The sequence below is a fragment of the Thamnophis sirtalis genome, unplaced genomic scaffold (genome assembly GCF_051295495.1).
Source record: "Thamnophis sirtalis isolate CommonGarterSnake01/CBP01778 unplaced genomic scaffold, rThaSir2_p1.2 scaffold_13, whole genome shotgun sequence".
In the NCBI taxonomy this organism is placed as follows: Eukaryota; Metazoa; Chordata; class Lepidosauria; order Squamata; family Natricidae; genus Thamnophis; species Thamnophis sirtalis.
Window position 1 is genome coordinate 15,846,167 of NW_028261393.1, and position 22,835 is coordinate 15,869,001.

Genomic DNA, 22,835 nt, shown 5'->3' on the forward strand with positions numbered 1-22,835 from the left:
CCTCCAGCAACTTCAGAAAAGACCAGTTGCAAACTTCTTCACAACTGCTTCTAGTTGAGAGGAAGATGTGCTCTCATAAGTTTATCTGGAGTCAAGCTTTACCTTACCTTAAAGAGCTCAACAGGAATACCATCCCTTCTATTTTTTTTAAATCTATTTCTGACTCCGGGAGATGGTATTGAACTGGCAGGAAGATTGGGGGGAGCATTCCAATGCTCTCCAGCTGTGTTGTATGGCAACTCTTAATCACCTCTGGAAACAAGCTACGTTGGGATTACCAGCACCAATTTGCTAATCTCTGTTCAAACAGCCGAATCGATGGGAACTGTTTACTAGACCAGTGTTTTTCAACCACTGTGCCGCGGCACACTAGTGTGCCGTGACATAGTGTAAGGTGTGCCGTGGGAAAAACACCTGCCTATAGTCAATATAGGCACAGAGTTAAAAATTTTTAACATTTTCTAATGGTGGTGTGCCTCGTGATTTTTTTCATGAAAAAAGTGTGCCTTTGCACAAAAAAGGTTGAAAAACACTGTACTAGACTACTAAAATGGATATGGAGCAGATGCTTCATGGCTGGAGATTTTCAAAAAAAAAAGATTGGACTTTGTTCAGGATGGTATAAGACATGGGTCAGCAACCCGAGGCTCTGGAGCTGCATATGGCTCTTTCATCCCTCTGCTGTGGCTCCCTGTTGCCGATCAACTCCACAATTGATAGGGCTTTCAATTAGGTCAGGAAGAGGAAAAAGCCATGCTAGGAGGAGACTGTATGGTGGGGGAGCTGGACTTCCAGTTGGCTCCAGAATTGAATGGGGGGGGGGCTTCTGTTTAGGGCCTTTGTGGCTCTTTGAGTGTTTAAGGTTGATGACCCCTAGTATAAGATCTCCTGCCTGGGCCAGGAGGTTGGACTGGAAGACGTCCAAAGTCCCTTCCATTTATGATTCTATGCTTACACCTAGTGACAGGTGGGCATTTTGGGCATTTTTACAAACACAGCCGCCACCAAAGTGGTCGTGGGGCATAAAAGGGCAGGTTGCCTGCCTTTAGTGATGATCTGTGGTTTTCAAACATTGCATGCTACAAGCATTGAGCCGACATCTGAATCCCATGTCTTTCTACCTTCACTGTGGCTGTCAAGAACACACAGCACAAGCTGGAACTTCTTTCCTTTACTCTGGATGCCTTTTAGGTTTGCTTGTCTGTCTGTCTGTCTGTCTGTCTGTCTGTCTGTCTCTTTAAAAAAAACTTTTTCAAGCAGCTCTTTCTCCCCTTCAGAATCATCAAATTGGAAGGTAATAGCAATATAGCAATAGCAGTAGACTTATATACCGCTTCATAGGCCTTTCAGGCCTCTCTAAGCGGTTTTACAGAGAGTCAGCATATTGCCCCCAACAATCTGGGTCCTCATTTTACCCACCTCGGAAGGATGGAAGGCTGAGTCAACCCTGAGCCGGTGAGATTTGAACCGCTGACCTGCTGATCTAGCAGTAGCCTGCAGTGCTGCATTTAACCACTGCGCCACCTTGGCTCTTATAGGTAAGGTAAGGTAAGATTACCTACTCTTGAAGGTAAGCTCAACTCCTCAAAAGGTAAGATTAGGGCCCCATGAGCTCAACTCCTTGTTCAAAGCAAAAAAATAAAATTAAAGTGTCCCTGGCCGTATGGCTCTTCGGGCACGGCTCAAACATTCCCAAAGAGAGATGACTGTTTCCACTATCAAATTGCTAAAGAAGTTGCATCTCATTGTGTGCAGCCTCTGATATGACTTGACAGGACATGAACTGAGTTGGTGACCATGCCTGTTTTTCCTGGCCACTGAAAGAGGAGACAGATTGCGCCCGGTGATTGCCCTGCGCTGTTTTCCTTGAGCAGAGTGGACTCCAACCTGTTTTTCCAAGGCATTTTGCCATTAGCTAAGCCCGGGATGGCAAACCTATGACATGCGTGCCAGAGGTGGAATGCAGAGCCCTCTCTGCTGCCACCCAGGTCAGATCTCCATGGCATTTCTTTCGTAAGCTTCTGTTTCCCCTCTTCTAGATTAGCTGTGAGAGCTAAAAAGCATGGTAGATGTTTAGAGTGCTGTTTTAATTATTCATACCTACGTTTCCTTTGTCTGGCTGTCCATTTTCAGATGTTTGTGTGGAAAGCAGAGAACTGACTAAGGAACTTGACTATCTCTGGTCTTGTTTTCACCTTCATTGCAATAATGACAGTTCTGGTGTCTACTCAAAAACCAGCCTTAGTTTTGGCTTCCTTCCTTCCTAAGTTTTCTTCCTAAGACACCTTTTTACAAACCCAAGGAACATTAACGGAAATTCAAGAGAAATCCAACAATATTCGTATTTTCATCCATCCAGGGAATATCTAACAATGGAAGTCCTTGATTTATGACCACAATTGAGCCCTAAATGTCTATTGCTGAGGAGGACATTTGTTAAGTAAGCTTTGTCCCATTTTAGAATCTTTCTTGCTATAGTTGTTAAGCGAATCACTGCAGTTGCTAAGTTACTAACATGGTTGTTAAGTGAACCTGGCTTCCCCTTTGATTTTGCTGGTCAGAAGACCACAAAAAGGGATCACATGACACACACTCTGGACACTGCAACTGTATGAGTCAGTTGACAGGCATCTGAATTTTGATCGCGTGACCAGAGGGATGCTGCAACAGTCATTAAGTGTGAACAATTTTCACACTTCTTTCGTTCTGTTGTAACTTCAAATGGTTAGTAATTGAACTGTTAGAATAGAGTAGAGTAGAATAGAATAGAATAGAATAGAGGATAGGATAGGATAGGATATAATAGAAATCTTTATTGGCCAAGTATGATTGGACGCACAAGGAATTTGTCTTTGGTGCAGATTGCTCTCAGTGTACATAAAGAAGAATAGAATAGAATAGAATAGAATAGAATAGAATAGAATAGAATAGAATAGAATTCTTTATTGGCCAAGTACAATTGGACACACAAGGAATTTGTCTTTGGTGCATATGTTCTCCCTATACATAAAGAAAAATAAAATAAAATACATTCATCAAGAATCATAAGACAACACTTAGTTGTATCTTATGATCTTATCTTTAAGTGGAGGACTACTCTAATAGGAGTGTTACCAGAAGTTATGATCTCAGTCCCACTGATTCAAAAGATATAGGATTAAATACTAAATTTAATCCTATATCTTTAATGCCAAATTATTTTGTTTACATTTTTAAATTTCAAAACAGTCCAAATTTGACCAAAGAAGTTAGCCCTGAAAGACAGGAGTTTAGACTTATGTCATTCTTATTCCAATTCTTATCACACAACTACGTAGGAAGAGAGAAAATACTGGCATTCTGTTTCCCACCCCTCAAAAGTCTGTAGTTCTAATGAGAATTGGATAAAAGAGACAAATTGGACAGATCTTTGAAGATACATTCTAACAAGACCCTTCCCTCCCGCTCCTCCATTTTTCCTTGGTCGCTACACTAATTAAAACCAAAACTGTTTTTAGGCTTAAAATAAAAGACAGGAATACCTTTCTGTGTGCTGTCCCAAGTCAGCTGTTCTTTGACCTAATAACAGGAGGCACAAAAATAAATTAATAGCAGAGGGGTTGCAATCATAAGATCATATTTTGTTTTTTTTTTAATAAAAATTGGTTTAGGAGCCCAGGGCTAGTCAATATCATAGCTTTCTTGCTGGAGTCACATGGTCAGTTCTGCAGTTTGAAATTACCAATGCCTTTATAAAATTTATATAAAATTTATTGAGACTCTCGAGAAAGTGCAGAGAAGAGCAACCAGGATGATTAGGGGACTGGAGACTAAAACATTTGAAGAACGGTTACAGGAATTGGGCACGGCTAACCTAGTGAAGAGAAGAACCAGGGGAGACATGATAGTAGTCTTCCAACATTTGAGGGGCTGCCACAGAGAGGAAGGGATCAAGATGTTTTCCAAAGCACCTGAAGGCCAGACAAGGAATAATGGATGGAAACTGAACAAGGAGAGATTCAACCTGGATATAAGGAGGAACTTTCTGACAGTGAGAACAATCAACCATTGGAACAGAAGTTGCCTTCGTAAGTTGTGGGAGCCTCACCACTTGAGACTTTCAAGAAGAAATTGTACTGCCATTTGTCAGAAATCGTGTAGGATCTCCTGCTTGAGTGGGGGTGTGTGTTGGACTAGATGACCTATAAGGGCCTTCCAACTCTGTTAATCTGTTTGTATTCTTGGCTCGAGAATGTAAAGGCATAGATGGACTTATCTAGAGTATACGAAAACCTGAAAGAATGCAGCCCCTGGATTGCATTAACCAAGATGCTACGCATGCTTAAAAGCATTGTTTCAATAATGGACCATTAATGTGTTCTTGTATGGTTAGGTTCTCTGGTTTCGTCAGCAAGAAAGGCCCAATGGTTCTGGTTTTTAATCCCTTCCGACTGAATTCATTTATTATGCCTTGCATAATACATTCAGCACCATTCTATAATGGACTATATTAGCGCAGGTGATAGCGGTATACACTTGACATGGCTAAATATATGAAGCACATCAGAAAGAAAATTCAGCATCGGGATGTGGCGAAGAACACTGGGCTTTCCCCTTGACTTTGCCACCTTCCTAAGAGCAGAGAATTAACAACGGGGCATAAAAATACAGATTCTCTTTTACCTCTAGAGAAATCTACTTTAAGGGAGGCAGTGGGTGCGATGCTTCATTTCTGAGCCATTTACTATCTGTCAGGCTAAATTAGGAACTGGCAGAATGCCTGCAAATGCCAGCACATCTATTATTGCATGCCCGAAACGGTGTACACAAAGTCCTCAAACAATTATTTTTTTAAAAAAATAATTAAAAATGGCCCAGTTTTCACACATTTTCATGCATTTTTAGCCTTGTTATCTCGTGAGGTCCTTGGATGAATTTGCCAACCTCTCAAGAAGTTAGATGAGAAATTGGGTGGGTGGGTGGGTGGTGAGTGGATGGGTTTTAAATTTATGAGATTGTTTTTCATCCCTGGGATCCTTATTATTCAGATTGAATAATAATAGGCAGGGATGGAACCCATAGCAGATTGATTGACCTAAATCCATCAGTTCTGAATTAGCAGTTCTGGTTACTAGCAAAAGACCTTCCCAGATGCACGCCATGCTGGCAGAAGGACACATAGTTCAAAACCTTATTTATGGAAAAAGAGCCTGGTCCTTTATGGCACACATGCATGAGATAAAAAATATTAGGTAAAGGTTCCCCTCACATGTATGTACCACTTGTTCCTGACTCTAGGGGGCGGTACTCATCTCCGTTTCAAAGCCGAAGAGCTAGCACTGTCCGAAGACGTCTCTGTGGTCATGTGGCCGGCAGGACTAAATGCCGAAGGCGCATAGAACACTGTTACCTTCCCACCAAAGGTGGTTCCTATTTTTCTACTTGCATTTTTACATACTTTCGAACTGCTAAGTTGGCAGAAGCTGGGACAAGCGACGGGAGCTCACTCCATTACGCAGCACTAGTGATTCAAACTGCCAAATTGCCGAGCTTTCTGATCGACAAGCTCAGCCTTTTCACCACTGAGCCACCGCGTCCTTTCTACTATAAAAATATTAGCAATAGGCTTTTGGGCTAACCTCCTCCTGAAAGGAGAACTGTCCTTGGAGAACCAGTGGTGCAATTGAGTCATTTTTGATTCTGAACACTGCAGTCTAACTGGGGGAGGGGGAGGAGTATAAGGGATAAAACATGCATCTTTTTTACTTGGTCTATATTGTGGTGAGCCACCCCCCTTCCACTGCATTTGGGAACCCACAATTCTGCTAAATTGCATCCCTGACTTGAGATTGCAGCTACAAATTTAATGAAGAGCAGGCAGTACAATGACCTTTGTTTTTTCTTTTCTTTTTTTCCCCACTCTGGAAAAAAAACACCCCCATAAAACCCACTGAGGATTACCCTTCGCGTACTGTAGATCTGCATAGATTGAATATGGGTAGGGCTGCAGCCCTCTCTTTAGAAAGCCTATCAGGATGGTTACTCCATCTCCAGTCATGCGGATAATTTGATGCATGCTACAATGGCTTAATTGACTGATTTCCCCCCCCCCAGCAGTGGCATAAAATATGTCCCCCTTTAGACTCAGCAAGCAATTCTGAAAAGATCCCCAATGAGCAGGCACCTCAAAAACAAGCAGCATCAAAAACCCACATCTTGTCCGTGGCATTTTCTTTCAAAAGTGACTCTTTTGGAGGCCAAGATCCATCTGTGGAAGAAAAGGGAGGGGGGGGGAATGCAAAGGAAAAAAGGGCTTCCGAAGTCAACACCCCCCCTCCTTCCTTTTTCTATTTCTCCTTTTTGGATCTGTGTGGGTTGTGTATGAACAGGGACAATCATATCTTTGAAAGATGACTCAAACCCCCTCATTTGCAAAGGACTTCTGGAAAGCCTTACAAGGTTATGAATTCAGAAAGCACTCTGGATTTCATAGAAAATTCTACACCACCCAGTCTATGGTGACAGCACAGACATGGCTGCTCTTTGAGCTATCAAATCAGAGAGATGCAGCTGTCTTTTAATTTCTGGAAGATTAAGATGCAAAGTTAATGCCTTATGGATAATCAACACGCTAATTAGAATCCCTAAACCCTGATCTGCTTTGAAAACTCAGGTGCCGCGTATTTTCTCACAATCCCCTTGTTCGCGCAGCATGTTGACGTGTGTGCTCTGCCTGTGCGTTATGTTATGTGAAACAAACCATTGATGTTGTGTTCAGCAAAATGTGGAACCCAATGTCACAAAAACCATGCTTTAAGTGTATGGACCCTGCCCGAGTTAAATGGGTCTTATTTCCAAATAAATATGCAGAGACTATAATTCTGTTCCTACTTTTTGTTAAGGGGGTATAATACAAATTATAAACAGGGCACAAGGAGCGAGAACTTTGCCTTGGTTTGATAGATAAGACTTTCTCGATTATAAATTGTAAAAGCAGATTGGATGATTCCTATTCCTAAAGCTATTACTGCCAGTGGAATAGTTCCACAATGTAATAAATCCCCTTTAGGTCGCTCTGCTGTAGGATCTGTCTTAAAAAAAATAAAAAAAAATAAAACATCAATATAAGACTCATGAAATACTACTAACAGGGCTTTTCTTCTGTCACGCCTCAAATCGGTTGACAGAGATGCTCCAAGTTTTAAATATTTAAAATGCGCACAATGACATCAGGAGGGAGAGCGATGAAGGTTTAAAGAAAGAGCTATTTAAGATGGCGCTATGCTGAGTTTCCCTCCTATGCTCTGCTTGGGAGGTGGCGGTGGTGCTATGCTGTAGGGCTGACCTAGTGTGCATATGCCACATCCTTCTGTGTGTGCATCCTTCAAGCCAGAAAAATATTTGGTGTTTTTTAAAAAAAACAAAAACAAAAACCCTGAATATCTCTCCTAGGCAGGTTTCTTCTATACATCTGTGTCAAGAACCGGGTGGGGGTGAGGGAGAAGAGAAATAGGAAGCCTGGCTAAACTCCATCCAGAGTCCCTAAAGCTGCAATCTTATACACAGCTACTTGGGAGTAAGCCCTGCTGAGTACCATCTATGGCTTTGCACACCAGGCCAATGAAAACCCCCCAGCTCTGATGGTTGCAAGTGGGATCCCCAGTGCTGAATATTAAGACAGCACAAGCACTAGCGAGCATGCGCACACACAGACACAGACACACACACACAGGTAGAGAAAAAAAGTCTGCCTTAGCTTAGTTGTGGCCAGTGCTTAGAAGGGCTGCAAAATGAGGGGGGGGGGGAGAAAAATAGGCCAGGCTGTCTGCAGAATGCTTTAGCATCCCGATTAAATCTGGAGGCCCAGATCCGAGCGTCTGCCTTCCTCCCTCCTTCTCTACTTCTCCTCGCCCTGCTCCTCCTCCTACCCACCAAAAATTCTATTTTCCCTGCTGTCTCCCCCGCTCCTCCAGCCTTCTGTCCTTGAGAAGGCGAAAGGTCGCCGAGGCAGATGGCGAAGACCGCGGGGGTGGGGGGGGGGAAGTGGGATGTCGGCTCCTCCCCCTTCCTGCAGAAAGCAGCCCAAGAGATGGGCACAGCGGGGAGGGGAAGGGGGGAGGGCGAGGGACAGCGACAGCCCTAGTTCCTGGCCTCGCGTCGTAAAAACAGGGCACAGAGCTGTAAGGGGCCAAGCAGAAAGCAGCTCTGTTTTACTCACACCGTCCCAAGACGCTGCGCATACGGGCCTTTCCTTCTCTCTTGCCACAGGCTTTGCGGGGGAAGGTTTGGGGTTTCTCCCCTTGCTTTCCGCGTGCCCAAGAACCTTGTACCAGGCGAGAGACTGCACCAATTATTTCGCTAAGAGCCAGACGTCCCCATCACTTCACCCTCCGCGATCGCGGATTTTAATCCATCCCATCCATTTCCATCCGAGGGAGGGTAAAACAACCTGCGGCGTTGCGATCCAGCAAAGCATCCCCCCCCCAAAGGAGCTCTCCGTGGTCCTGAAACCCTCCCGAGTCCCTCGATCTCTCGGCGAGAGCGCTTCCTCTACTACACAGAAGGGACAATTTTGCCTTCCAATATGTATTAGACTACAGCTTCTATCATCCACATCGCCTGGTCTAGTGTTTGTAGATTTCTGACGTCTTAAGACTCATCGGAACTCATCGGAAGGGCTAGGAGCCGATCTAGGGTTAGGCTATTCATGAAGGAAGGGGGCGAGCAGGTAGTGCTTGCAACACGCGGAACAAAATCGGCTGGAAGTCCTGCAGCCGCATTAGCACAAAATGCTAAAGTTAGCCTCTCCCTGTGTGTGTGTGTGTGTGTGTGTGTGTGTGTGTGTGTGTGTGTGTGTGTGTGTGTTAAGGTGTGGTGTGAACCCCAAGACCACTTGCTTATTGTGGTGCTCCACTGTGATGGGAAAATTTTAACCAGGTTAAAGCTGTTGGATAAACAGAGACAGGGTGAAAATAGACCAAGCTGGAAAGATTTGGGCCAAAGTCTTTTCTTTTGAGCCCAGTGAATAAGATGCAGAGACCTCCCCCTGTTTCTCCTACTCTTCAGATCTTGGAAGATACAAAAGGGAAGGGGGCAATTCTGGCCTCTCGTTTTATTTTGCATATTTATTTTCAGACGTGAGATGTGAATTTTAGACGCTGGCTAAAGACGTTTTCCCTTAAAGCTCCTCTCACCAAAGGGAAATATTTAAGGGGGAAACTGAGCCCTTTCCCAACCTTGCGCAAAATAATGCAATGCAGGTTCAGTCACCGAGAAGGCCCACAAAACGAATTGGACATCACTTTGACTTAGATTCCAGTCTAATCGTTCTGATCAAATAATTTTGGACAGTCGAAATTGGGAAAGCTGATACAGGATTAACAGGGGGGGGGGTCGGGGAAGGGGGGAGGGACGGGGACGGGGACGTGCGGGCTAACCTTCCCACTGCAGCATTTGCCACCCCCCTCTCTTTGCCCTTCCCCTCCCTTCCCCCTTCCAACGGGATCTACAAAGCCACCGCTCACTTCTCCACCCCCCTTTTAAAGATGCGCAGGACAATACGCATACGAGCATACACGCACTCACCCACAACTGTCACACATTTACCAGGGCTGCCTGCACTCCACACCCCTTCATTGCCGGGTTTACAGGATTTACACTTAACACGTACTCAACTACCCCTGTTCTCCCAACTCTAGCGAAAAGGGTTCTGACAAACGGCCAGGCAGACGCAGCTAATTCCCCCTCCACACCCTTTCTTCGGAGTCTCTTAGCACCGCGTTGTAAAGCTGTTGAATCGTCTTAATCTCCACCAGCACCATTTAATATATACATACACCCTCCACCGAGGTTTCTCCTGCCTGTTACATTTAGATAAGACCCAAAGCTTCTAAACCAGGGGTTGAAACAGTATTTATTGCACGCGCTGTCGCTCGCTCGCGCACACGCGCTCGCGCACACACCATCTCTCTCTCTCTCACACACACACACACATACTCTCTCTCCCTCTCTCTCTCTCTCTCTCTCATATGCACGTAGCTGACGGTTAATTAAAGCCAAATAAAACCAGGAATGTTAATACCCACTCGTACCCTTACCAGCCAGGAGGTTTACCTTTCTTTTAAAAAGCACTCGAGCACATCTGCCTTTGATCCTCTGGATCCCGGACTGGATGCCGCCCGAGGAAGATCCGCGGCGGCCCGACCTCTTCCTTCCTTCCTTCCTTCCGTGGCGTTGGGCCGCACCGCACCTTTGGAGGAAGCGAGCGAAGGGAGGCTGGACGTGGCTTCTCTCTTGGCATTCACCGCGTGCCTTAATTGTATCGAAATTAAATCAAGGTCCGCTGTGAACACGAAGGGCTTAAGCCAAGCGCAGGAGTGGGGGGGGCAAGAAGAAAACACGCGGGAAGTGGAGGAGGAGGAGGGTGGAGGATGAAGAAGAGCGAAACAAGAAGGGCCCAAAGGCTGCGCCAAGCCAGGCCAGGGTGGGCTTCTCCGCGTCTCTGGATCTCGTCGAGGAGTTGCTGGGTGGAGTTGCTTGGGCTCTGCTCTGTTCTGCTCTCCCTCTCTCCCTCTGTGGAAGAAAGTCGCTGGGCTGCATCCTCGCCTCTCGCTTCAGACTTCGCAGAAAACGGGGTGCGGAGAGGATTCGCTGGGGGAGGCAGGGAGGGGAGGCTGGCTCTTAGCCTGCAGGAAGCTGCCTTGTCTCCTTCCAAAGCTGCCGCCGCTGCTGCGGTCCCCCCGCTCCCCTCTTTAATTGTCCGTTGCTCTCCCGGTCTTCGCGAATTCTGCATTCAGTCTCTCTCTCCCCCCCCTCTTCCCCCCACGCGGAGAGGCTCTCCCACCTCAGCTGCCGAAGTTGAGGTGAATGGGGGATCCGCTGCTTCGCCCTCCGCGCCGCTTCTCTCTTTTCTCAGCTCCCAATTTGCTTCTACGGTAGGGCTTGGATTCAACTATCCCGAACCGGGGGGGGGAAGGGGGAGGAGAGGGGAGGCTCTTCGCTCGGCTTTCGCATGTCCTCAAGCGCTCTCCTCCGACGTAGATTTTCTGGTCGCCCAAACCACTGCAACATCACAACCAAATCGAAGATGGATTTTTTTTTTATCCCTGTGGCTTGGTTGGAGCAATTGAACAAGCTGGGAAGTAGGGCGCTTCTTTCTTTCTTTCTTTCTTTCTTTCTTTCTTTCTTTCTTTCTTTCTTTCTTTCTTTCTTTCTTTCTTTCTTTCTCTTTCTTTCTCTTTCTTTCTCTTTCTTCTCTTTTTTTCGAACCGAGCCCATCAACAAATAAATAAGCGACGGATCGATGCGTAGCTATATGAGGGGCGAAATTACCTCCTCTTCTTCACCGGATTGCGGGGGAGGGGGAAGCAGTGCCTGGAAGGCAGGGGGGGGGAGACCTCTCTCTTTCTCTCTTTCTCTCTTGCCGTCAACAAAACGAGAAGCTTCCCTGGGTATCCTCATCCCCGGCGTTAGCTCTCTTTTCTGCGCACCCCGCCGGCAGCATCTGCGGACTGTGCGCAAAATGCCTTGTGATGTACAATTTACACTCTGCCTCCCTCCACCCCTCCTTCCCTCCCGCTCCCCCTCCTCTTCCCCCACCCCCAGAATCAACCCAAATGATGCTGAAAGCAGGATTAGGGGAAGGGTCTCAGCTGCCTGAGATTACGGAGACCCGAGAGACCCGGCCCAGCAGAAAACGAGGAGTATTGGGGGGAGGGGGGGCGACGCGGGATGGGGATAGTGTTGTGGGATGAGAACGGAAGGAAGCCTCTTCGGGAGATAGAGAAGGGGAAGGTAGAATAAGAGGCGCAGGGAGGGGGGGGGTGTCCAAGATGGGGGAGGAAATGTGCTATTTTATTTGGGGGAAAGAGGGAGGAGCCAATGTCCCAGAGGAGGTGGGTTTCTCTTTATTTAATACCCCCAGAAAATACCGAGGCGGTAAATAAAGTTAGATCATCTCTGCAGGGCAAGCTTCAAGAATCCAGCGACTCTATATCGATTCTCGTGTGTTTTTTAAAAAAATCTATACGGCATGAAACGCGTTTTTCTCCTCTGCGTCAGAAGCGCCCTCCCATCTTTTCCTTCCTTTTTTTTTTCCTTTTGCCCCTTTCTGTGGACGTTGTCGGCGGAAGCGCGTTAACCGAGGGCAGTCCCACATCCAAAGGACTGGAGTAGCACCTTTTCAGACGAAGAATATATTTTATTCAAATTTGTTTAGCCCTGATTTTTTTAGCCCTATAGAATCCTGCCCGCCGTTAACCAACACTTTTGACAATGTGTGGTATATCTACCCTACCCGCACTCACACGTTCTCCGAGGGAGGCGCGGAGGTTGGCAACAATTTAGGCTCCCATTGTTATCTTACAAAAATGTCCTTCGTGCGCTTTCTCTCTGCTGCGCCCGCGTGTGTTTTTATATATCCAGGGTAGGGATGTATGTGTGAGTCCATTATTAGTAGTCCGGGAGAGTATCGCGAACTCGAGGGAAGCATAGAAAAAGGCTGGTAGCTAAACGGGTCAGGATTATGGAGGCCGAGGAGAGGAAGGAGCGAGCTGTTTCTTCCCGAAACTGTTTCGTTCGGGTGTCATTTAGGACGAGGAAGGGATCGAGAACCCTTATTCATCCTTCCGCCAGCATCCCCTAAAGATGCGCATTGGACGGGGAAGGGGAGGGGTATTTAAAACAGGGCGTGTAACTGTTAGGAAACGCTGTCCGTGGTCCTGGCCGTCCGGGATTCCGCTCCAGCTGGGCAACCTTCGCGCCCAACCTTCGCTCCAGGGACGGTCTTTTTCCCTACCCACAGGACAAGTCTAGGTCTAAACCTGGTAGCCAGTGCCCGAGGGGAAGAGGGGCGAGGCGGGGGAAAGCCCTTGGCCTTAGCTGCAAATTGGGGCCCAGTCGAGGAAGAAGGTCCGCGTTTTGATCTCCCTCCACCTCGGGCATTTGAAAGGAGAGGGAAGAGAAAGTGGGGTAGAGGAACGACTCCTATTGAGAAAACAGCCCTAGAGAAGTCTTGGAAAAGGCCGCTCGAAAGCATCTGGGCAGCCAGGCCCGAGAGAATCGCTTACTCCGGGAAGCAGGCCCGAGGCTGCTGCGCTCCAACCACGGCGCAACCAGCCGCGCTCCTCAGAACCCTGATCCTAAGAAAGGAATCCAGGCGCCTCCCCGTAAATCCCAAGGCCGACTTACCTCGGGGTCAACTGACCGAGGAAATCCGAGGCCTTTAAGATGAATTTTGGAGTCCCGGGGGGGGGGGGGGCTCTTGGGTCGGAATATGGGAAAGGTCTCCTTCGGTCGGAGCTGGAGGAAAAAAGAAGAGAAACCGCAACCCAGAAATAAAGTCGGCGGTAGGGAGGCGGCCCTGTCGTTGGGACTCCTCCACGTTTTCCCCCCCAGAAAAACCAGTTTTCTCCCCCGATAGGTGGTCGCTGCGTCAAAGGTGAACGTGCAAAAGGGATGGAAGTTAGCAGGGAGCACTTGGGGCTTCACAGAACACAAACACACGTCTGGATGGATGGATGGATGGATGGATGGATGGATGGATGGACGGACGGACGGAGGGATGGAGGGATGGATAGATGGATAGATGGATAGATAGACGGATGGATGGATAGATGAATGGATAGATGAATGGATAAATGGATAGAGGGATAGATAGACAGATGGATAGATGGATAGATGGATAGATGGATAGATGGATAGATGGATAGATGGATAGATGGATAGTTGGATAGATGGATGGGTGGGTGGATATAGATGGAGATAGATAGACATTAGATAGATAGATAGATAGATAGATAGATAGATAGATAGATAGATAGATAGATAGATAGATAGACAGGCGCTACACACACACACAGACACACACACATGTATACACAACCAAGCCTTATACAACCTCCCCACAAAACAATATCTCTATACACTTATTCCTAAATGACGCACAAAGTCTCTCTCACACAAACTAACGCCTCTCTTGCCACAGCATACACACACAAAAAACCTCTCTCCATCTGCGCGCACGCACACACACAGACGTCTCTGCATTTACACATACACACGTTGATACCTAACAAATGTTGGCTTTCTGCCTTTTTTTAAAAAAAAATTGAATCGTGGTATTCATAAGGTCAACCTCCGAGTCCCTCCAACCGGGGGGGGGTTCGATTTTTTTTTTTAAAAATAGAGCCTATAAATAATCAAACCGGACCCCTCTCCCCGGACGTTAAGCATTATTCCGCACGTGCCCGGCGACGCGGAGGAAAGGGGAGCCTTTCAAACCCCAAATGCAACTGGGGAGCGTTTCAAACGTCGGGATTCACCTCCGGGGAGGGATATTTGCTCGGGGAGCGAGCGATTCGCCTCGATTTTTCTTCTCCCTGTTCCTCTTTTTCTGCTGTAGGTAGCAGGGAGCAACGGGGGGCAAAGGGGGGAAAGGGGGGAGTGAGAACGCCCAATGCAGGCTTGCCTACAGTGGTAAGAAGGGTTATTAGACAGAGGGGGGGAACTAACCCGCTTTAAAGATGAGGGCAGCTGACCGGCAGTAAGATTTCGAATGGACGTTTGAAAAGCAGGAACGGTTTTCTTTCCCTTCCTTAAAAAACAAACAAACCCACAACACAACTACAACCACTCGGGCAAGGCGGGGATGCTCAGGTGCAAGCCGGGAAGGGGTGGGGGGGTAGGGAGAGAAATCCACAGGCCCCCCCTTCACTTTTTCTCGCCTCCCGCTTGTGCTATATATCAACCCCACCCCCGGGAAATGTGACTTTGATGGCTTCCCATAAATATTCATAGAGGCGCTGCTTTTACCCTATAGAAAAAAAATTAACCCTTTGGGCGAAGGAAATCTCCCCTCGCCCGCCGCGAGGCTTCAGGGGCCTTCTTCTGTTTTTCGGACGGGGGGGGGGAGGTCCCGCTCCCCACTGTCTGAAGCTTCCCTAAGGTGATCTAAAGTTTTCTACCTACACAACATTCAATGAATAAGCGCACCTGGGAGTCATGGAGGGTCGGTTTTGTCCCGCCTGCCAATTGGGATCTGGAAGGGAGGTGGGGAGAAATCTGGGATCAACCGGATCTAGGAAGCAGCGATGTAGAAGATTCTGAGCGAGCTTTTAGGATTTCTTCCAGCCCAAACCCCGGGCCGGTTCTGTCCCGGATGAGTGGGGGGGCGGCCACAGGAGCAGAATCGGATACTGGCGAAAGGCAAGGAAGAACGACGGAAAACGAAACGAGGCCAAGCAAGCTGACGCGTGTATTTATAAAGCGAAGGTTAGATCTAATTGACTAGATTCACACATCCACTGGCAGGTCAGATAGAAAACCCTAAGACTGCCTTTGCCCATAATCCGAGGTCGGATTGACCATTAACCGTGGTTTGTTTGAGAGTGCGCGAATGGCTAGTTTAACGCGTTTTGTTGGCTCTTGTTGGGTTGAGGCTTGGGTTCATTTGTCCCGGGTGAACGTAGAAAATGGGTTAACCCGGCGAAAGGGTTAAAAGCCCGTCGTGGGAACGCGGCCACTGTGCCTGAGGGGGAATTAGACGAGAAAGAGAGAAGTGAAGGCGATGGCTGCCTTCGCCCGTTTCAATGACAAACTCGACGTCTCTGAGATTTGGTTTTAAAACGGGAAGCCTTCGAATCAGGGCTTAGAATTCAAATTCAGACCTCAGGTCGGAGGACTGCAGCTCCTTGAAATCGATGAGACGTACGACTTAGTCGAGGAGTCCCATTGAAGTCAACGGGACAACCTTGAAGCAACCGCTCAGCCGGGACACCACTGAAATTTTCAAACCAAAATCAAAACAAGACCGACTCCGTTAGCTTGGATTAGAAAAACGCCTCCCTTCTTTTTGATCTTTCTTTGTGGTGGTGTTTGCAAGCTGAATTATTCTTATTCTTAGGATTATTGCCTGGGCCTTGGTCCTTTAATCACGTATAATTGCCCCTCTCCCCCATCCCTCCCCTTTTTAAAACTCAGAACAAAACAACAGCAAAACACTAGACTGGAAAGCTAAATCTTTCTTTTAAATAAAATAAAGAAGAGGGTATGCCTATGAAATATTCATCGAGTAAATAAATTCTTCTGCATATTTTTCCCTCCCCTTCCTGTTCATTTCCTGACCTGTTTTCAGATTTGCTTGGGTATATTTTTGTTTCTTTTCACTGTATATTCATGATTATACTTAAGGTTACAAAGAATTGCACCTCTGGTCAGGAAATCCGACACTGCTCCTGGTTGTGATAACAAGTGACTGGAACAACTGAAGCCGAAGACAATGAATACTGAAGAATACCCCAAACTGCTTGAATCTATTCTCAGCAATGATTTCCCGGGACTTTCATGAGACACATTCCAAGCAAATAGATGTAGGGTTGTACCTATTAGAATTTTTTTTTTTATTCTTTTCAATCAGACTTAGGCTCAGGGAAGTATACATAGAGTGGCTTCCTGAAAATGATAAATAATATAAAAAGGTTGTTCATGGGAAGGAAGGAAGGAAGGAAGGAAGGAAGGAAGGAAGGAAGGAAGGAAGGAAGGATTTTATAAAATAGCTACATAGGAGCTAGACAGAATTTTTTGATCTGGTAAAATGATTTTTTTTAATGTACACTGATATCATATGCACCAAAGACAAATTCATTGTGTGTCCTATCACACTTGGCCAATAAAGAATTCTGTTCTGTTCTGTTCTGTTCTGTTCTGTTCTACTCTACTCTACTCTACTCTACTCTACTTCACTCCACTCCACTCCACTCCACTCCACTCCTCTCTACCTTACTCTACTCTATTTTCTATTCTATTCTATTCTATTCTATTCTATTCTATTCTATTCTATTCTATTCTATTCTATTCTATTCTATTCTATTCTATTCTATTCTATTCTACTCTACTCTACTCTACTCTACTCTATATACTCTACTCTACTCTACTCTACTCTACTCTACTCTACTCTACTAACATGGATTCCAGCAAGACAATGTTCTCACTGGTAGGGTTGTCACCTAATCCTTCAGACAATCAGACTGGGTGTCACTTGGGGACTTCAATTGCATCCAAAGGATTTTGGTGGCGATTCAAGGCCAGACAAATGGTTCTCATTAAGTCCCCACCTAAAACCACCTATACCCTTTCATCATTTCGCCAGGGAAACTGTGTCTATCCAATAACTGAATTAATCCATTGCATGGCTTCATACAGTACACCAAATTGTAAACCAATAAAGGATCTGGGATTTCATGGCATTCCAGAGTTGCCTGGGGGTAAATGTCTCAGGCACTCAGCAGGCCAAGTGAGGCTGGAAGTAAGCTTGTCATTGACCTGATCCATCCTTGTTGTTGTGAACAGGACTATATTTAGTGATAGCCCATGTTCATCCCACATGCTTAACCTGATTACTGTATTAAGCCAATTTCCTGGTTTTGCACCACACCTGGTGGGATCCCTAACCGAACAATCTGGGATCATGTCATGCGCTAAAACTCAAAAAGATAAATAAATGACCAGGGTGAAAAGCTAAGCAACTTAGCAGGTTGCATAGAGGCAACCATGGGACTTGAAAAGGAAGCAGAGTGTGAACAAAAAGCATTGTGTGAGCATGCAAACATATTTTACATTCCCTTCCTTTGTTCCAAATCCACTTCTTCCCTTCCAGAGGAAAGGAATTCAGAGATGGCAAAAGCAAAAGAAAAAAGATGAAAGTGCCAGCCCTTCCCCTCCGTCCCACACAAAGCAGTCCTTCCTTCCTTCCTTCCTTCCTTCCTGGCTGAAAACCTTTTCTAGGGGATTTCAAAAGGCAGGATTCAATCCCTAACCCTTCCTTGCTCCCAGATTTCAGGCAGAACAAAATCCATACATCAAAGAAGAAGAAAAATATATATCCCCGGCCCCGCCCTAGAACTACAGAAGACAGGCTAGTTGTAAGATAAATTGATCAGAATTTTTAAAACTGTTAATAATAGGAATATTGAATGTAACTGATGGATCTGCTTCCCTTTTTTACGCAAAGATGAAATAAGGGCAAGCTACCTTCTCAATGTCCGGTCCTTTCAAAAATAGTTTTAAACTGAATTGGGAGTGGAGGGGGAAAGGAAGACAAACATTCATAATGTTTTCCTTCCATCTGATTTCCCTGGTTTATTATTGAGAATCACTGGCCTAGATGCAGACCTCCCCATCATTGGGGAGGGGAATTCCCTTTTCTTTTTTCTTTTAAAAATAGCAATGTTTACTCGATCCAGAGAAAAGCACTCATTTAAAATGCTGACTCTTAATCTCTGTTCACCTTGCCAGCCCAAGAAGCTTCTGTTTTTTCCCCCTTTATGACGAACCCTAGAAATTGCTCACCTCCCCATCAGATTCAAACAGTTCTTTTCAATCAGCCCTAAAGTCACTGGATGGAATTGCACCCTGGAGACCAAAGGCTGAAACAACAGGGAAACATCTACTGGGGGGAAGAGCAGCACAGATGGGCTAAAGTGGGGTTGGGGGCAGGAGTAGAAGCCTTGCCCCTACATGGTACACTTCTGAAAGGGGAAGAACTTCTGAAAGGGGAAGAAAGAGACCTAATCATTGATTTGCTTACCCAACCCAAGAGAAGAAATTGGATCCAACTTTAGACTGGCTTAAAATCATGCAATGCAGCCCAAGGACTGGCATTTGTCACAAGGAACTGGATTGAAACGGGTTTTTTCTTGTTAGTTGTGAAGTCATGTCCGACCCATCACAACCCCATGGACAATGTTCCTCCAGGCCTTCCTGTCCTCCACCATCCTCTGGAGTCCATTTAAGCTCATGGCAACTGCTTCAGTGACCCCATCTAGTCACCTCATTCTCTGTCGTCCCTTTCTTCTTTTGCCCTCAGTCTTTCCCAGCATGAGGCTCTTCTCCAGTGACTCCTTCCTTCTCATTTAGGTGGCCAAAGTATTTGAGTGTCATCTTCAGGATCTGGCCTTCTAAAGAGCAGTCAGGGTTGATCTCCTCTAGGACTGATTGGTTTGATTGCCTTGCAATCCAAGGGACTCGCAGGAGTCTTCTCCAGCACCATAGTTCAAAGGCCTCCAATCTTTGACGCTCAGCCTTTCTTATGGTCCAACTTTCACAGCCATCCATTGCAACTGGGAAAACCATAGCCTTGACTATAGGCACTTTGGATCCAACTTTAGACAGACTTAAAACCATGCAATGCAGCCCAAGGACTGGCATTTGTCACAAGGAACTGGATGGAACGGGTTTGTTCTTAGAGGGAGGACATAAAGGTCCAACCGATTTCTCATGCAATCTGTTCCATTGTCAGAATGGGGTCTTCTTCCTAACAATCAAGGCTTAGTGAAAGGAAACCAGGTCACCAAAGAACAGTGACTGGACACAATCAAAGCTGCCACCAGCCAAAGCAAACTCAACTTGGCCCAAAGAATTACCAAAAGTCGGACACAACCGATTGAAGAACCTTACCTCACCAGCATCATCAGTCAAGGTTTAATATGCAAGCTTGTCCTTTGTTTTTTTTAAAAAATGTTTTAATCATGGTCTCTGGGAGTCGGGAGCATATGCATTTAACAAAGTATGATTATTATTATTACACAATTGTATCACAGCGGCCAGTTGTTTTGCCGGATTTGGCATTGCTTACTAGTCGGGCCCCACCCAGGGGCCTAGGACGTCATAACATATTTTCGTAATATGCGTGCAGATCCAAGCAGTGCGGCTTTTTGCATTTGACTGATGGTGATTTTGTCAATTTTTAACTGTTTTAAATGTAATTCCAGTGCTTTTGGAATAGCACCCAGTGTGCCAATTACCACTGGAATTACCACTGCTGGTTTGTGCCATAGTCGTTGAATTTCAATTTTTAAGTCCTGGTATTTTACGATTTTTTTCATGTTCCTTCTCGGCGACCCTGCTATCACCTGGTATTGTGATGTCTATGGTTGTAACCTTGTTTTTCTCAACCAGTGTGATGTCTGTATTATTATTATTATTATTATTATTATTATTATTATTATTATTATTATTATTATTATTATGAATTTATTTGGTAACTGAGGATTCCACACAGACCACACAAAATATGTTTTCCCACTACAAATAATATAGAAATCCAGCAAGGAGAAGGAAGGAGGTGATAGGGTTGGAGAAATTGTTGAGAAGGAGGAACTCCCCTTTTGCCTTAGACTCTCCTTGATATTTCTGTCCAGATATGAATTCAGTTGTAAATAAACACTAAACCAGAGATGTTGAGACTCTACAAAGAGTGCAGAGAACAGCAACAAAGGTGATTAGGGGACTGGAGGCTAAAACGTATGAAGAATGGTTGCTGAAACTGGGTATGTCTAGTTTAATGAAAATAAGGACCAGGGACGACATGATAACAGGGTTCCAATATCTCAGGGCTGCCACAAAAAAGAGGGGGTCAACCTATTATCCAAAGTACCTGAAGGCAGGGCAAGGAGCAATGGATGGAAACCCATCAAGGAGAGAAGCAACCTAGAACTAAGGAGAAATTTCCTGATAGTTAGAACAATTAATCAGTGGAATAGCTTCCCTCCAGAAGTTGCGAATGCTCCAACACTGGAAGTTTTTAAGAAGAGATTGGACAAGCATTGGTCTGAAGTGGTATAGGTTTTCCTGCCTGAGCAGAGGGTTGGACTAGAAGACAGTGCAACTCACTTAAACACCGTCTTCCTTAGCAACATAATTTTAGTCTCAATTGTGATAGATACAGCTAGTTGAGAACTAGTTGTATCTTGGCTTGGTTGTCAATAGCTACTAGTCAGTAGCCAACAGAACACATTGTATTGTATCTTCAGCTCCTAATGGGAGTAAACTTCTTCTTTAGGATGATGACCAGCCTTCCTTCTAGTAGCCTGAATCCCACCAGTCATGTCACTTTTCTGATTCCTTTTTCAATAGTTTACTAGGAGATGACCAGGCTGAGCCCAAGAGAGGGAGGGGTGAAACACGTCATCAGTCATGAGTCTCTTCATGCCCACAAGAAATCTAAGTCCAGTCCACCTTGAATTCTGTTGACTCCTATCTACCACCAATTTGTTTTCAGTAATTGAGATTCTTTAGTAGTAGCGGTAGTAGTTCAGATTCTTGTAGACACCGTTAGCATGCAATAAACCTGTCGTCATTTTAACTGCCTTGCTTCCTGATTTATTGTGCCTGATTGCAATCCTAGCCTCACCTGATACTCGTTGGGCCAAAACATGCTGGCAGCAAGCTCCACTTGATGCCATTGCCATCCATGGGAGCCAGAATCATTCTAGTCATGAGTCTCTTCATGCCCACAAGAGATCTAAGTCCATCCTACCTTGAATTCCACCTACTGCCAATTTGCTTGGACTGTTAGTAGATCAGATTCTTGTAGAGAGCTTAAACTTAAAATGAAGAGAGCTTGAAGCTTCCAGTCTACTCTGACTTCACCGGGGCACCTTTTGGGCTGCTGCTTCTCTTCCATGCTGTTTCTGCAGATGCATTTCTCTACTAGTTCACTCTCGCCGGGTTGAATCAAATTTCAGATTAACCAGTTCTGTTTGCCACTGAAGATTTGGGAGACGCCAAGATAGAACCGAGTAATCATCAAAGAGGCCGGCGGTAGCTCAGTCGGCACAGTTTTATACATAATTAGCTTTGGTGCTTTGCAGCTCTCTCAATCCGCTGCAGAAATCTGTAATATGCTGTAATATTCAAAAGTGTATGTACTTTTTTAATTGTTAAGGGAGTCTTCTTAACTCTCTGCCTTTGCTCCAAAAAAAAAACAAATACGCCATCCCGCTGGAACCAAATTATGATGGTGGATCTCCTGCCGTGTTTGCCCTGAGAGGCTCTCTTAATTTTGGAACCAGACAATTACAGAAGGGTTGAACTTACCAATAAACTCATCTGAGCTGTGGTTAGGCTGCGTCAGGAGTGTTAGATGCTAAAGGAGGTCGGTGGGTTTTTTCAGGGAAGTGGAAAGAGTTGGAGGACAGCTTGCAATCGCTTCTTTTCTCCTGCTGCACCTTCTCTGCTCAGAAAAGATCTTGTTTCTTTTGGAGGATAAAGCCAAGCCAAAATCTCTTGGACCTCTTTGAGAAGAACACATAGGACAGGGACAACAAACCTTTTTGGCACCAAGTGCCAAAACTGGAGTGTGCCTGCCAGAGCACCAGAACCCAGAAGAGGGCAGCTGTCCAGTGCGCATGTGTGCAGCAGCCAGCTGCTCTTCCTGGTTCCGTTGGGCACATGCGTGCCGGACAGCCAGATAGACGCCCTCTTCTGGGTTCTGGCAAACGCATGTGCACCGGTGTGTATGTGTGCACTGGAACCCAGAGGAAAACAGCTGGCCAGTGAGCATGCATGCTGGACCAGATGTCCGGCATGCAGGTGCGTGATGGAACCCGGAAGAGCAGCTGGCGATGCCATCTGTGCCCACAGAGAGGGCTCTGTGTGCCACCTCTGCATGCATGCCATAGGTTTGCCATCACAGGTATAGGACGTTCTGGCTCCATGGTCTGAATAAAGCTCTTTCAAATCACATCCTTTGGTGAGTCGATTGTTTGTTTCCATCTTGGCTTCATTGATTGTAATGGGACTCAGGTATACTGAAAGGTCGCATAGACATGCATCCATGGTGACAGCAGTCAAAGTAATATTCTCCAGGTCCCTTGGATTGCAACATTGTTCACAGGCCAGGGATTGATGATAGATGGGTTCCAAACATCTGGAGGGCACCAAATTTGAAAGGGATGGACCAGATGTGTACAATAGGAGGGTTTCCTTCGGTTCAATGGCGTTCTTATCACTTGGGCTCATGCAAAGAGCCGAGGTGGCACAGTGGTTAAATGCAGCACTGCAGGCTACTTCAGCTGACT

General features: G+C 45.8%; 1 long non-coding RNA gene across 4 annotated transcripts in view; it reads right to left on the minus strand.

The window, feature by feature from the left end:
- Positions 1-2,923: 2,923 nt before the first annotated feature.
- LOC148043083 (uncharacterized) overlaps positions 2,924-22,835 on the minus strand; it is a 60,798-nt gene continuing 40,886 nt past the window's right edge. Inside the window, exons 1-3 of one of the 4 annotated variants that reach the window (XR_015698286.1) lie at positions 14,491-14,627; positions 10,093-11,489; positions 2,924-3,558 (exon numbers count right to left, since the gene is read on the minus strand). This is a non-coding gene — a long non-coding RNA (uncharacterized LOC148043083). Of the gene's footprint in view, positions 3,559-10,092; positions 11,533-13,167; positions 13,357-14,490; positions 14,628-22,835 lie in introns of those variants that run through there. The other 3 variants (XR_015698287.1, XR_015698288.1, XR_015698285.1) reach the window with 3 other exon arrangements.